Source organism: Marmota marmota, unplaced genomic scaffold (genome assembly GCF_001458135.2).
Source record: "Marmota marmota marmota unplaced genomic scaffold, marMar, whole genome shotgun sequence".
NCBI classification, from domain to species: Eukaryota; Metazoa; Chordata; class Mammalia; order Rodentia; family Sciuridae; genus Marmota; species Marmota marmota.
The window spans coordinates 9900720-9913658 of NW_026000205.1; the positions used below are offsets into that span (position 1 = coordinate 9900720).

Sequence of the window (12939 nt, forward strand, 5' to 3'; positions counted from 1 at the left end):
TTTTGAGACAGGGTCTTCCTAAATTGTTTAGGCCCTCAATTAGTTGCTGATTAATTTGAACTTTTTCAAGGAGGGAGATACCAGGGATTGAACTCAGTGGCACACGAACACTGAGCCATATCCCCAACCCCATTTTGTATTTTTAATCAGAGACAGGGTCTCACTGAGTTACTTAGCTGTTGCAATCTTGCAACAAAAACACTCAGGGTAACTCCAAGGAACTGGACTGCATGAAATAATCATATATGAGACAGAGACACCTTTTTCCTTGGGGTCCTGTGATGATTCCTTTGACCTTAAGGGTCTGCAGAAAGAGAGTGAGTGTGCTGAACCCTTTATTGAGAAGCCACCCAAATGAAGCAAGGGATCAAGTTTCAGGAGGTTGAGTCTAACTTTGTGATGTCTGCTGTCAGCAGGTTGACTGACATCTAGGAAGGCCACGCACAAAGGCAAAGCAAGAGCAGGGGATTCACAAAGGGCAATTCCATGGAACATTTTATCCCAAACAGGGCAAAGGGGTAATATCACAAAGGAACAGGTGAGCATACTCAATCCAAGGGATGACACGCCTGCATCTGAAGACATGTCCTCAAACTTCAGGGACAGAGGCAATGTCCAGGTTACTATGAGATGTAGTGACAGTCAGAGCCTCTCCGCTCAGGGAAGGAGAATGCGAAATCATTCAGAGTGGCTGCCCACACTTAGCACCTTACTTTGGCTGAGGCTGGCTTTGAACTTGTAATCCTCCTGCCTCAGCCTCCAGAGCCACTGGGATTACAGGTGTGCATCACCACATTGGTGTTTCTATGGAAATTATTTTTTTAATATTTATTTTTTTAGGTGTAGATGGACACAACACAATGCCTTTATTTTTATGTGGTGTGAGGATCGAATCCGGGTCCTGCCTGTGCTAGGCAAGCACTCTACCACTGAGCCACAATGCCAGCCCCTATGGAAATTATTTTAAAGCAACATAAACACAAGAATGGATCCATTTCAATAACATGTACTTATCTCACCATGCATCCCAGTAACCAAAAATAGCTAGTTTAATTGTAGACTTATAGTGCCATCAGAAAACAGATGGTTTGGGGCTGGGGATGTGGCTCAAGCGGTAGCGCGCTCACCTGGCATGCGTGAGGCCCGGGTTCGATCCTCAGCACCACATACAAACAAAGATGTGTGTCCGCCGAAAACTAAAAAATAAATATTAAAAAATTCTCTCTCTCTCTCTTAAAAAAAAAGAAAACAGATGGTTTAAACTACAGTATAGTATGCTGTTGTTTATTCAAAAATAGGTGGGTTTGAGAAACAAAGGAGGGAATAGGTCTTATTATTACATCTCATCAGGCAAGTCCTCTTTGCCAGCCAGTAATGTTTGCTTTTCATTCCCATACCTTTGAACTTTGCTATTTTTGACATCTTAGTTTCTTCCACTAAGGGATAGGATGATTCCAATGACCTTGTTATAGAATCTGTCCTTCAGGCAAAGGAAAGATGTCAAGTATGTGTGACACCTACAGAATGTCACCTTAATTGTCAAAAAGGAAGCAGGAATATGTTAGGAACATAGAGGCATCCTTTGGGATGCTTCTGCCATTTCCATGTCCACTAATAAACATTAATGGATGCATACAGCACCTCAGCGTGGCAAAGTGAATAATTCAGACTCTTTGGTAATTCAAGTTTATGCAAACCTAACTGGTAAATATTCCAGCTGAATGTACCATGAAATATCAATGGTAGAATAGGTAGGAGGCATATGGTTGTTCACTGTAATATTCTTTCAGTTTGTCTCGCTAAAATTTCATAATAAATCCTTTAACAAAGAGGAGGAGGAGGGAATATAATTTTGAGATGCTAGCTTAATATAGGGAATATGTGTGAATCTTTTCTTTGCTCCTACTACGGAGTATTTTAATACATTTTTGGACGTTAGCCCATTTGACTGGTATGAAGTGGTATCTCAGTGTAGTTTTGCTTTTTTTTTTTTTTTTTCAAAGTACAGCTTTATAGTTTTACACAGTAGTTAGGTTCATCCTAACAACTTTATACATGCATGGAAATCAATTTTAGTTCATGATCTTCTCCTTTTCCCTCCTGTCTTCTATCCCTCTCCCATTCCTCTACTCTATTAGATTTCTTTTTCACTAGTCTATCAATGTATATTTGGTTCTTTTTTTTAAAACAAGCTCCGCCAAGTTTTATTAAAGAAAAATTTTGCATGTTTTACCTTTCACCAGTCTTCTGGCATGCTTCTAATGATATCAGAGTTACCTGGACCAATGATAGACAGCATGCACACTCTGTAGTATTTTACGCATGTTGTGCCCAATTCAATATTATAGCCACTGTAGTGATGGTCACCAATTTTGGCCAATATGGCACAGTACTCTATTTCAGATTTCCTCAAAGCTGGATAGTTATTGGCAAGGAGGGCAATTTCACTTTGCCCTGTGTGATCATCTTCGGAGTCTGCTGTACCCCAGCACATACTTTCCACTTTCCATAACAAGTTGGAGCTTTATTAACTCCAGAGACTTTTTTTGTCTTCTTTGGGGCCACCATCTTCCTGCCTTAGATGTGGACTACGCCCAACCAAGAGTAGCTGTCAAGATAGCTGGAGAGCTATATTTGGTTCTTTTTAATTTTTTTTAATTTGTTCTTTTTAGTTATACATGACAGTAGAGTGTATTATGACATATTATACTTTCATGGAGTATAACTAACCATTCTTGTGATTGTACATGATGGGAAGTTACTTACACTGGTCATGTGTTCATACATGTACATATGAAAATTATGTCGGACTCATTCCAGTCTTTCCTATTCCCATTCCCCCTCCCTTCCTTCATTTCCCTTTATCTAATTCAGTGAACTTCTATATTTGGTTCTTTATGTTATCTAGCCTTCCCTTCCCCTTTTCTTTATTTCACTCTAGCTTATGAGAGAAAACAATCAACCTTTGAGTCTTTTGAGTTTGGCTAATTCCACTTATCATGATATCGTCCATTTCTAACTTACTGGTAAATGACATGATTTCATTCTTTTTCATGCCTGAGTAGAACTCCATTGTATACACATATACAACAATTTCTTAATCTGTTCATTTATTGATGGCATCTGGGTTGATTACATAATTTAGCTATTGTGAACTGCACTGCTGTAAGCACTGATGTGGATGTATTATGCTGATTTTAGATCTTTTGGGAAAATTCAAGGGAGTGGGACAGCTGAGTCATATGATGGTTCCATTCCTAGTTTTTTGAGCAATCTCCATACTGCTTTCAAGAGTGGTTGTACTAGTCTGCAGCCCCACAAATAAAGTACGAATATACCTTTCCCCTATGACCTTGCCAGCATTTATTATTATTCATATTCTTAATCATGGCCGCTCATACTAGAGGGAAATGAAATCTTAGTGTAGTTTTGATCTACATGTCTCTACTTGCTAGATATATTGACCATTTTTTCATATATTTGTTAGCTATTTGTGTTTCTTCTTTTGAGAAGTTTGTTTAGTTCTCTTGCCCACTTATTGATTTGGTTATAGGTTTTTCTTTTTTGATGTTAAGCTTTTTGAGTTATTTCTCAAATATTCTGAATATTTATCCCCTATTGGATGTAGCTGGTCAATATTTTCTCCCATTCTGTAGGCTCTCTCTTCATGCTTTTAATCATTTCCTTTGCTGTGCAAAAGCGTTTTGGTTTGATGGCATCCTTCTTATTCTTAGTTTTATTTCTTGCATTTTGGGGGTGTCTTGCATTTTCCTTATGAGCAAGATGAAACAACTTTTTAAAAGTTTTTAAAAAAACTTAACCCTGATATTCCATAATGATGATGAATCAGTAAATCCTTTCCTAAATTAATATAGATTGCATTGTGAATTTTCTGTAGATGGGTGAATTCTATACCATATCAGAATGCCTTCCATATTATACTTCGGTGTTTCTCAAAAGGATGAATTAATGAACTTCAATGTTATATTGTTATAAATAAAACGATTACTAAGTTTTTATATGATAATAGATAAAATTGAGCTTAAAGAAAACATTCTCTAAATCTTCATATTCATTATACTTTTCAATAGTGTAAATATTATGCTGTTGAGCAAACATTGAGTCATAATTAAAGGTGTTCGCAAAGTGTCCATTCATAGTGGTTCTCACCATGGTGAATTTTCTGCTTAGTAAAATATGAAGTGTAACTAAAGATGTGGTTACTTTTCTTCTCTTCATAGGGTTATGCATCAGTATGGATTTTTTCTGTCACAGAAATGGTGGAGTCCTAGATACAGATTTCCCATACTCTTCACATTCATGTGGGTCTCTTTCTGGTATGGGAAATGATGTTAATTAAGTTCTGAGTCATGAAAAAAAAGCTCTTTGCACATTCCTTGCATTCATAGATTTTCTTACCAGTATGAGTTTCCTAGTGATGATGAAAATTTGAGCCATAAAAAAAGGTCTTTCCACATTCCTTACATTTATGGAGTAAATTTTCTTAAATTTTCTCATGTTGAGCAAAATACAAAGCCCAAATGAAAATCTTCCCAGCTGGGCATGATGGTGCATGCCTGTAATCCCATCAACTCAGGAGGCTGAGGCAGGAGGATGAGTTCAAAGCCAGCCTCAGCAAGGGCAAGACTGTAAGCAACTCAGTGAGACCCTGTCTCTAAATAAAATACAAAATAGGGCTGGGCATGTGGCTCAGTGTTTGTGAGTGCGCTTGAGTTCAATCTCTGATACTACCTCCAAAAAATGTCTTGTGCCTAGATGGGTTACAAGTCAATGTATCCTATGTGGCAAAAGTTATTGTACTGATGATCTCTTGCAGAGGGCACTCACACCAGCATATTTCGGTATTGTTAAGGAAGAGAATATAAGAATGAGAAGGAAAAATTCATGAGAGAAAAAAACATGTAAAGTTATGCTCATGATAAGTACTATGAAATTCAATGGAAAAACATGGGATATATACTTTATCTAATTTATGATTATGTTGGGATATGTGCATGTCTGCTCAGTAATTAAAATTGTAACATTTGCTAAATCTATACAAGTTGTTTGGAAACAGTATACTCTAAGATGTCATAGAAATCTTGTTTGAATCAAGTCAAAAAGTATAAAAAATATAAAATTTACATAAACAGTGTCCTTAGTTCAGAGAAATGACAGGTGGATTATAGTCATATAAAATGTAACAAACTTGCATACAAAGTCAGTAGGAAAATTCCAACTATTAACATAAACTCATTGGGGCGGGGAGCTGGGGGTTGAACCCAGGAGTACTTAACCACTGAGCCACATCCCCAGCCCTCTTTCTATATTTTATTAGAGACAGGGTCTTGCTGAGTTGTTAAGTGCCTCGATAAGTTGCTGAGACTGGCTTTGAATTCATTATCCTGCTTTGGTCTCCTGAGCCCCTGGAATTACAGCCATGCACCATTGTGCAGGCCTAACCTAAACTAATTTTTAATGGCCTGTCTCGCAAGCTGGCATATGAAGAACACATTTCATTTCTCCCATGGATTCAACATAGTTCAAAATGAAAGGAGAAAAAAAACAAACTCCGTATGTAACTTAAAACCCTGATTCAACTTAAACAGTCCATACTAATTAAAACCATACACTATTGTTTAAACAAAACTTATAGAATTGTATCACCTCAAAATTTAGTTTCTTTTCCTGTTTTTTTTTTTTGGTTGTTTGTTTTGTTTTGGTAGCAGGTATTGAATTCTTGTGTGGGTGTTGCTTTCTTAACCACTAAGCCACATCTGCATCTTACGTATTTTAAGAAAGGGTCTCACTAAGTTGCTGAGGCTGTTCTCTAACTTAGGGTCCTCTTGCTTTAGCCTCCTAAGTCACTGATATTACAGACACACACCACCACAGCCAACTTTAGTATTTATTCCCAAGAGTAAAAATTTTTATTAAGTCACTGATACACACAATATATATTTAACTTTTTTACATTCTTTTTAGGTTTTGCATTTTTTGCAGTATTCTACACCACTTCAATTGAATCAAGCTTTTAATAGTATTTACATATATTTCCCCTACATGGGGAATTTTTACAGGGCTTCGAATCTGTAAAACCTGAAAACTTTCTTGTGTTTTTCACATTTACAGGGCTTTGTGCATTGTTATATATGGGCCAAATCAGGAGATTTGCACCTTTTTCTAGTCATGGTCCCTGACTATATTTTGTTCTTTCACATATATGAACAAAACCAAGATGACTAGAGACATTCCACACATCTTTCATTGATATGAGTTTTTTCCACCATTCAATCTCAAATTTTCTAGAAACTTTGTGTGGTAATGAAGCATTTACACATTCTATATTTTGAGTTATTGTCTAGTGTGAATTTTTTCATGCTTGTGAAAGGTATTGCAATGACTAAAAGCTTTCCTACATTGTTTACTTATATAGGAATACTCTACACTGAGAGTTTGTGTTGTCTGTGTTTTGTGAAGGAACTGTGATCTCAGATGTCTTTCCCACATTGATCACATATGTAGGGGTCTTCTGTAGTAAGTAATTTCATTAAAAATGGAATATATGAGCATTTTATCACCTTGTATCCATTCTTGATGTTACTCTAAAGTGTCCTTTCATTCCTCTGAATGTTATCTGGAAACAACTGAGGGACTCCCATATTCCTTGCCTTTGTATGGCTGCTCTCCATATTCCTGACATTCATATCATTTGTATCTGGTATGAGCTCTGAAAGGAACATTAACACGTGAATGACCAATGAGGACTTCTCCAAACAAATTACTTTGACCAGCTTTTTACTCAAGGAAGTTTTCTTGTTTACCATAGAATCTATAGTACTACTGAATATTTTTCTACGTTTTGATTACCTATTTATGTTCAGAGTCTGTGTTCCATTTGATTTCTATAGAGGCCAGGTTCCTGAAGGTTTCCCACATTACATCTCTGTAGAGCTTCTTTTGGAAAGGATCCAGCAAAGCCCACTCCTCTACAGAAAAGCTCAGAGCGACATCCTCAAAGGTAACTGATTTCATTTCTGGATTCCAGGGTCCCTCAGCCTTCTCTCTACAGTTCCTCCAGGTAGTGGAGGACATAGACTGACAGAGGTTGAGCCACATAGTTCTCTCATCAGCTGAGGGAATGTCCCTAGAATGGAGGTGCCACAAAGCACCAGTATGAATTTTCTGATGTTGAGTTAGGTGTGACCCAAGAGTAAATGCTTTCCTACAGTCCTTACATTCATATGGTTTTGCACCATTATGAATTCTCTGATGTTTAATGAGATGTGATCTTTGACTAAAGGTCTTTCTGCATTCACTACATCCATAGGGCTTTTCTCCAGTATGAATTCTATAATGTCGAGTAAGGTCTGATCCACAGCTGAAGGCCTTCCCACATTCTTTACATTCATAGGATTTTTCACCAGTATGAACTCGCTTGTGGACACTAAGTTGTGAATGAAATCTAAAGGCTTTCCCACATTCCTTACATTTTAATGGTTTCTCCCCACTATGAATTCTCCTGTGACAAGTAAGACCTGATCTCAAACTAAAAGTCTTGCCGCATTCTTTACACTCATATGTTTTCTTACCAGTGTGAAAAGTTTGACATTGAGTAAGTTCCAAGTCAAGAAGAAAGGTTTTCCCGCATCCTTTTTCTTCATGTAACATTTCACCACTGTGAACGACCTGATGCTGATTATGGTCTGAGGCAGAACTGAAGACCTTTCTACATTCCTTCCATTGACACAATTTCTCATTAGTATGAATTTTCAGATGTTGAGTTAGGTGTGCACGACGAGTAAAATCTTTCCCACACTGCTTACATTCATAAGGTTTTTCACCAGTGTGAATTCTCCGATGGTTATTAAGATGTGATTGCTGACTAAAGGCCTTTTTGCATTCACTGCATTCATAGGGCTTTTCACCAGTGTGAACTCTCTGGTGACGAGAAAGTTCTGAGCCACAACTGAAGGCCTTCCCACATTCCTTACATTTTAAAGGTTTCTCTCTAACATGAATTCTTTTGTGACCACGGAGACTTGAATGCAAATTAAAAGTCTTGCCACATTCTTTACATTCATATATTTTCTTCCCACTATGAACAGTTTGATGCTGAGGAAGTTCTGAATCAGGAAGAAAGGTCTTCCCACATTCCTTTTCTTCACAGAATTTCTTGGCATTGTGAATTAATGGATGTTGAGTTTGGTCTGAGGGAGCACTAAAGGATTTTCCATATTCCTCAAATTCATGTGATTTCTTACCAGTATGAATTTTTTGATGTTGAGTTAGGTGTGACTCAAGAGTAAATGCTTTCCTACAGTCCTTACATTCATATGGTTTTGCACCATTGTGAATTCTTTGATGTTTAATGAGATGTGATCTTTGACTAAAGGCTTTTCCACAGTGAGTACATTCATAGGGCTTTTCGCCTGTATGAATTCTGTGATGACGAATAAGATCTGAGCCAGAGCTAAAGGCCTTCCCACATTCTTTACATTCATAGGATTTCTCACCAGTATGAACTCGCTTGTGGACACTAAGTTGTGAATGAAATCTAAAGGCTTTCCCACATTCCTTACATTTTAATGGTTTCTCCCCACTATGAATTCTCCTGTGACAAGACAGACCTGATCTCAAACTAAAAGTCTTGCCACATTCTTTACATTCATATGTTTTCTTATCAGTGTGAAAAGTCTGACATTGAGTAAATTCCAAGTCAGGAAGAAAAGTTTTCCCACATTCTTTTTCTTCGTATAATTTTTCACCAGTGTGAACTACCTGATGCTGTTTGTGATCTAAGGCAGAACTACAGACCTTTCCACATTTCTTCCATTGATACAATTTCTCATTAGTATGAATTTTCTGATGTCGAGTTAGGTGTGAGCCACGAGTAAAAGCTTTCCCACACTCCTGGCATTCATAAGGTTTTTCACCAGTGTGAATTCTCTGATGGTTAATAAGATGTGAATGCTGACTAAAGGACTTTCTGCATTCTTTACATTGATAGGGCTTTTCACCAGTATGAATTCTTTGATGGCGAGTAAGGTCTGAGCCACACATGAAGGCCTTTCTACAGTCATTACACTCATAAGGTTTTTCACCAGTATGAATCCTCTGATGTCTAGTAAGGTCTGACCCATAACCAAAGGCCTTCCCACAATCCTTACACTTTAAATCTTTCTCCACAGTATGAATTTTGTTGTGACTACTAAGACTTGCACATGACCTAAAACACTTGCCACATTCTTTACATGTATACGTTTTCCTATCATGATGTATCTGAGATTGAATAAGTTCCAAGTCAGGAACAAACATCTTCTGAGATTCCTTATCATCACAGAATTTCTCACCAGTGTGAATTAACTGATGTTGACTATGTTTTGTACCAGAACTAATGGCTTTTTTATGAAAGTCTTTACATTCATGGGATTTCTCACATTTATGAATGTTCTGATGTTGAGTTAAGTGTGAAATACGAGCAAAATTTTTCCCACACTCTTTACATTCAAAAGGTTTTCCACTCATGTGAATTCTCTGATGGCTAATAAGATGCGATCGCTGACTAAAGGCCTTTCTGCATTCATGACATTCATAGGGCTTTTCACCAGTATGAATTCTCCAGTGTCGAGTAAGGTCTGAGCCACAACTAAAGGCCTTCCCACATTCTTTACATTTATATGATTTCTCACCAGTATGAATTTGTTTATGGATACTAAGTTGTGAGTGAAACCTGAAGGCCTTCCCACATTCCTTACATTTTAAAGGCTTCTCCCCACTATGAATTCTTTTGTGACCACTGAGACTGGAACGTAAACTAAAAGTTTTGCCACATTCTTTACATTCATATTTTTTCTTATCATTGTGAATAGTCTGATATTGAGTAACAGCTGAATCAGAAAGAGAGAACTTCCCACATTCCTTGTCCTCACATAGTTTCTCACTAGTGTGAATTAACTGATGTTGACGATGATCTGAGCGAGAACTAAAGGATTTCCCACATTCCTTACACTGAAGTGATTTCTCACCAATATGAACTTTCTGATGTTGACTTAGGTGTGAGCCACAAGTAAAAGTTTTCCCACATTCCTTACATTCATAAGGTTTTTCGCCAGTGTGAATTCTATGATGTTTAATAAGATGGGATGGCTGTCTAAAGGCCTTTCTGCACTCATTACATTTGTAGGGTTTTTCACCAGTATGAATCCTCTGATGTCGAGTGAGGTCTGAGCCACAAGTAAAGGCCTTTCTACAATCATTACATTCATAGGGCTTTTCACCAGTATGAATTCTCTGATGTCGAATAAGTCCTGAGCCACAACTAAATGCCTTCCCACATTCCTTACATCCATAAGACTTTTCACCAGTATGAATTCGCTTATGAAAACTAAGATGTGAATGACATCTAAATGCCTTTTCACATTCTTTACACTTAAAAGTTTTTTCCCCAGTATGAATTCTCTTATGACCAGTAAGGCTTGATTGCAAACTAAAAGCCTGGCCACATTCTTCACATTCATATGTTTTCTTACCAGTATGAACTGTCTGAAATTCTGAATCAGGAATAAATATCTTCCCAAGATCCTTATCTTCACAGAATTTCTCATCAGTGTGAACTGTCTCATGTTGAGTGTGGTCTGAGGCAGAAATGAAGGCTTTCTCACATCCTTTAAGTTCATTCAGTCTCTCTCCTGTATTGAGTCTCTGATGTCGAGTAAAAGCCATGTGTGGGTTCACAGTAAGCATTTTTTCCTCCTGATTTTTCTGTTTTGTTTGAAACTGACTTTTGCCTTCCATATCACAACTATAACATAATCATCCAAGGTTGCAGATCAACACATTTCCATTTTTTTTTTATTAACTTCTTGGTTTGATTCCTGGAATGTATGTCTGCAAGATAAGAAGGTAAATAGTTTTATTCTACAAAAGAGATTAATATTCCAAAGTAGACATAGAAATAAAAACTGAAATTAAAGCACAAAGAATTCCCAAATTTTGAACCATCTGAAAAAAGGTAAATAAAAAAATGTAAAAGAAGAAATAAAACTGGAAACATTTGATGAGACAGGAAGTTTTGTTTATATTCATCTGAGAAGTTCAATAAAAAATGATCATACAGCTGGGTATGGTGGCACATGTCTGTAATCCCAGTGACTCAGGAGGCTGAGTCATAAGGATTACAAGTTTGAGGCTACCCTCAGCAATTTAGTGAGGCTCTCAGCAACTTAATGCGAAAATTTAAAAAAAATATATTAAAGGTCTTAGAATGTAGCTCTGTGGTAATCCAATCCCTATTACCTCCTCAACCGTCCCAAAAAAATGGAAAAAAAATGTCCAGCTACCACATCAATAACAGAAAAATAAGTTAAAGATTTAAAATTGTGGTTAATTCAGTGTGATATAATCAAACTTTAGGAACCATTAGGCATTAAAAATTGTGGAATAAATAAACTTACAAGAAAAACAGCACAGTTAGGTTAGATGAAAGGTATTAAAAAATCTAGGGGCCAGGAAACACAGACGGGATAATCAGGGTAATAAACACGTGACTTATCTCATGTCTTTTGTATCTGTAGGGAAATGATTACACATACTCCTTGACATTCTTTACAAATAGCCAACAAAAGCATACCCAGCCTAGAGTGATGAAAGACAAATATGAAGGAATGTGATCATATCTTCTCATTTTTTTAATTTGTTTTTTCACATGTAAATATTTAACCTTGCTCATTTCCTTCACTGTATATCAAGTCGTTTTTGTCATACAGTCCTAACCAAAGTGCATTTGTTTACTTAGGTATTCTTAATGTTATATATTGCTCACCCATTGTAATAGCATTAACTGTTTGGTGCTTTTAATTCCTTTACCCTGATTTCCTTTTTTTAAAAAAAATATTTCTTTAGTTTTTGATGGATTTTTTATTATTTTTTTATTTTTTATTTTTTTGTGGTGATAAGGATCAAACCCAGGGCCTTGCACGTACTAGGCGAGTGCTCTACCACTGAGCTACAATCCCAGCCCCTCCTCTGATTTTCTTTTGCTCTTCTAACCAAGGCTAATGAAAGTATCTGAGAAAACAGCTTTAAATTGAAGGTACTTTGTAAGGCACTATGATCAATATTTTGTATAATTCCAAATTTTAAAAAAGGAAATAATACAGTATCCGTTGAGTATATCAGAAGCAATCCAGTCCAGAGTTACAAGTATACCAGGCACTTAATAACACAGGGTATGTTGTATTTGTATCAATGAAGATAATTGTAGATGACAGTTCAGATAGAAAAATAGTTCAATAAATCTGTCAAAGGAACATGAGTCTGGCAAGAGTTAGGAATACGTAGAAGTCTTAATCTTCTGTGATTCATTTTTCATCTGTACTTAGGATTCAGTAAAATGTCATCCATTTGTGGTATAAATATTTCTTAAGAGAACAGAATTTCTTGGAAACTAAGCAAGAACTTGAGCAACAGAATGAGGCAAAAGACAGTTCAGTTATAAGGTATGAGCAGTAACTCCAGGGGAAAGATAACAAACCACAGTTTCAACTACTTTTGTTTACTGAAATTATCTTTGGTGATGAGAAAATTACTGAGCTTTACAGAATTTTTATTTTCCTGTATGTTAAATAAGAATAAAATCTCTTTTTTTATCAGAGTTCTGTTGATATAGTAGGAAATAATGCACTATTTCTATAAATCACCTGAAAACAGAATAAATGCTTAACAACTAATAAATGATGATCATTATCAATATAGAAAAAAATGAGAATATGGGGAACTAGACTAGCCAGGACTTCTCTTTTTGATGGCGAGTTCTCCTGTCTTTTAGTCTTAACCTCTATTCTGCCACTTCCTGGTTATTAAGATAAAAAACCCTTTTAGCCTATTATCCTAATTTTCAACAACCACATTTTTTTTTTTTTTTTTTTTTTTTTTTTT

The 12939-nt window shown here is 36.4% G+C and overlaps 1 long non-coding RNA gene and 1 pseudogene across 1 annotated transcript in view; one reads left to right on the forward strand and one right to left on the reverse strand.

The window, feature by feature from the left end:
* The window catches only part of LOC125612629, a 55960-nt gene that overhangs the window by 40481 nt on the left and 2540 nt on the right, over positions 1-12939 (forward strand). Inside the window, exons 6-7 of the long non-coding RNA XR_007343117.1 lie at positions 4242-4322; positions 6912-7021. This is a non-coding gene — a long non-coding RNA (uncharacterized LOC125612629). The remainder of the gene's footprint in view (positions 1-4241; positions 4323-6911; positions 7022-12939) is intronic.
* LOC107151762 overlaps positions 1-12939 on the reverse strand; it is a 59447-nt pseudogene that overhangs the window by 24057 nt on the left and 22451 nt on the right.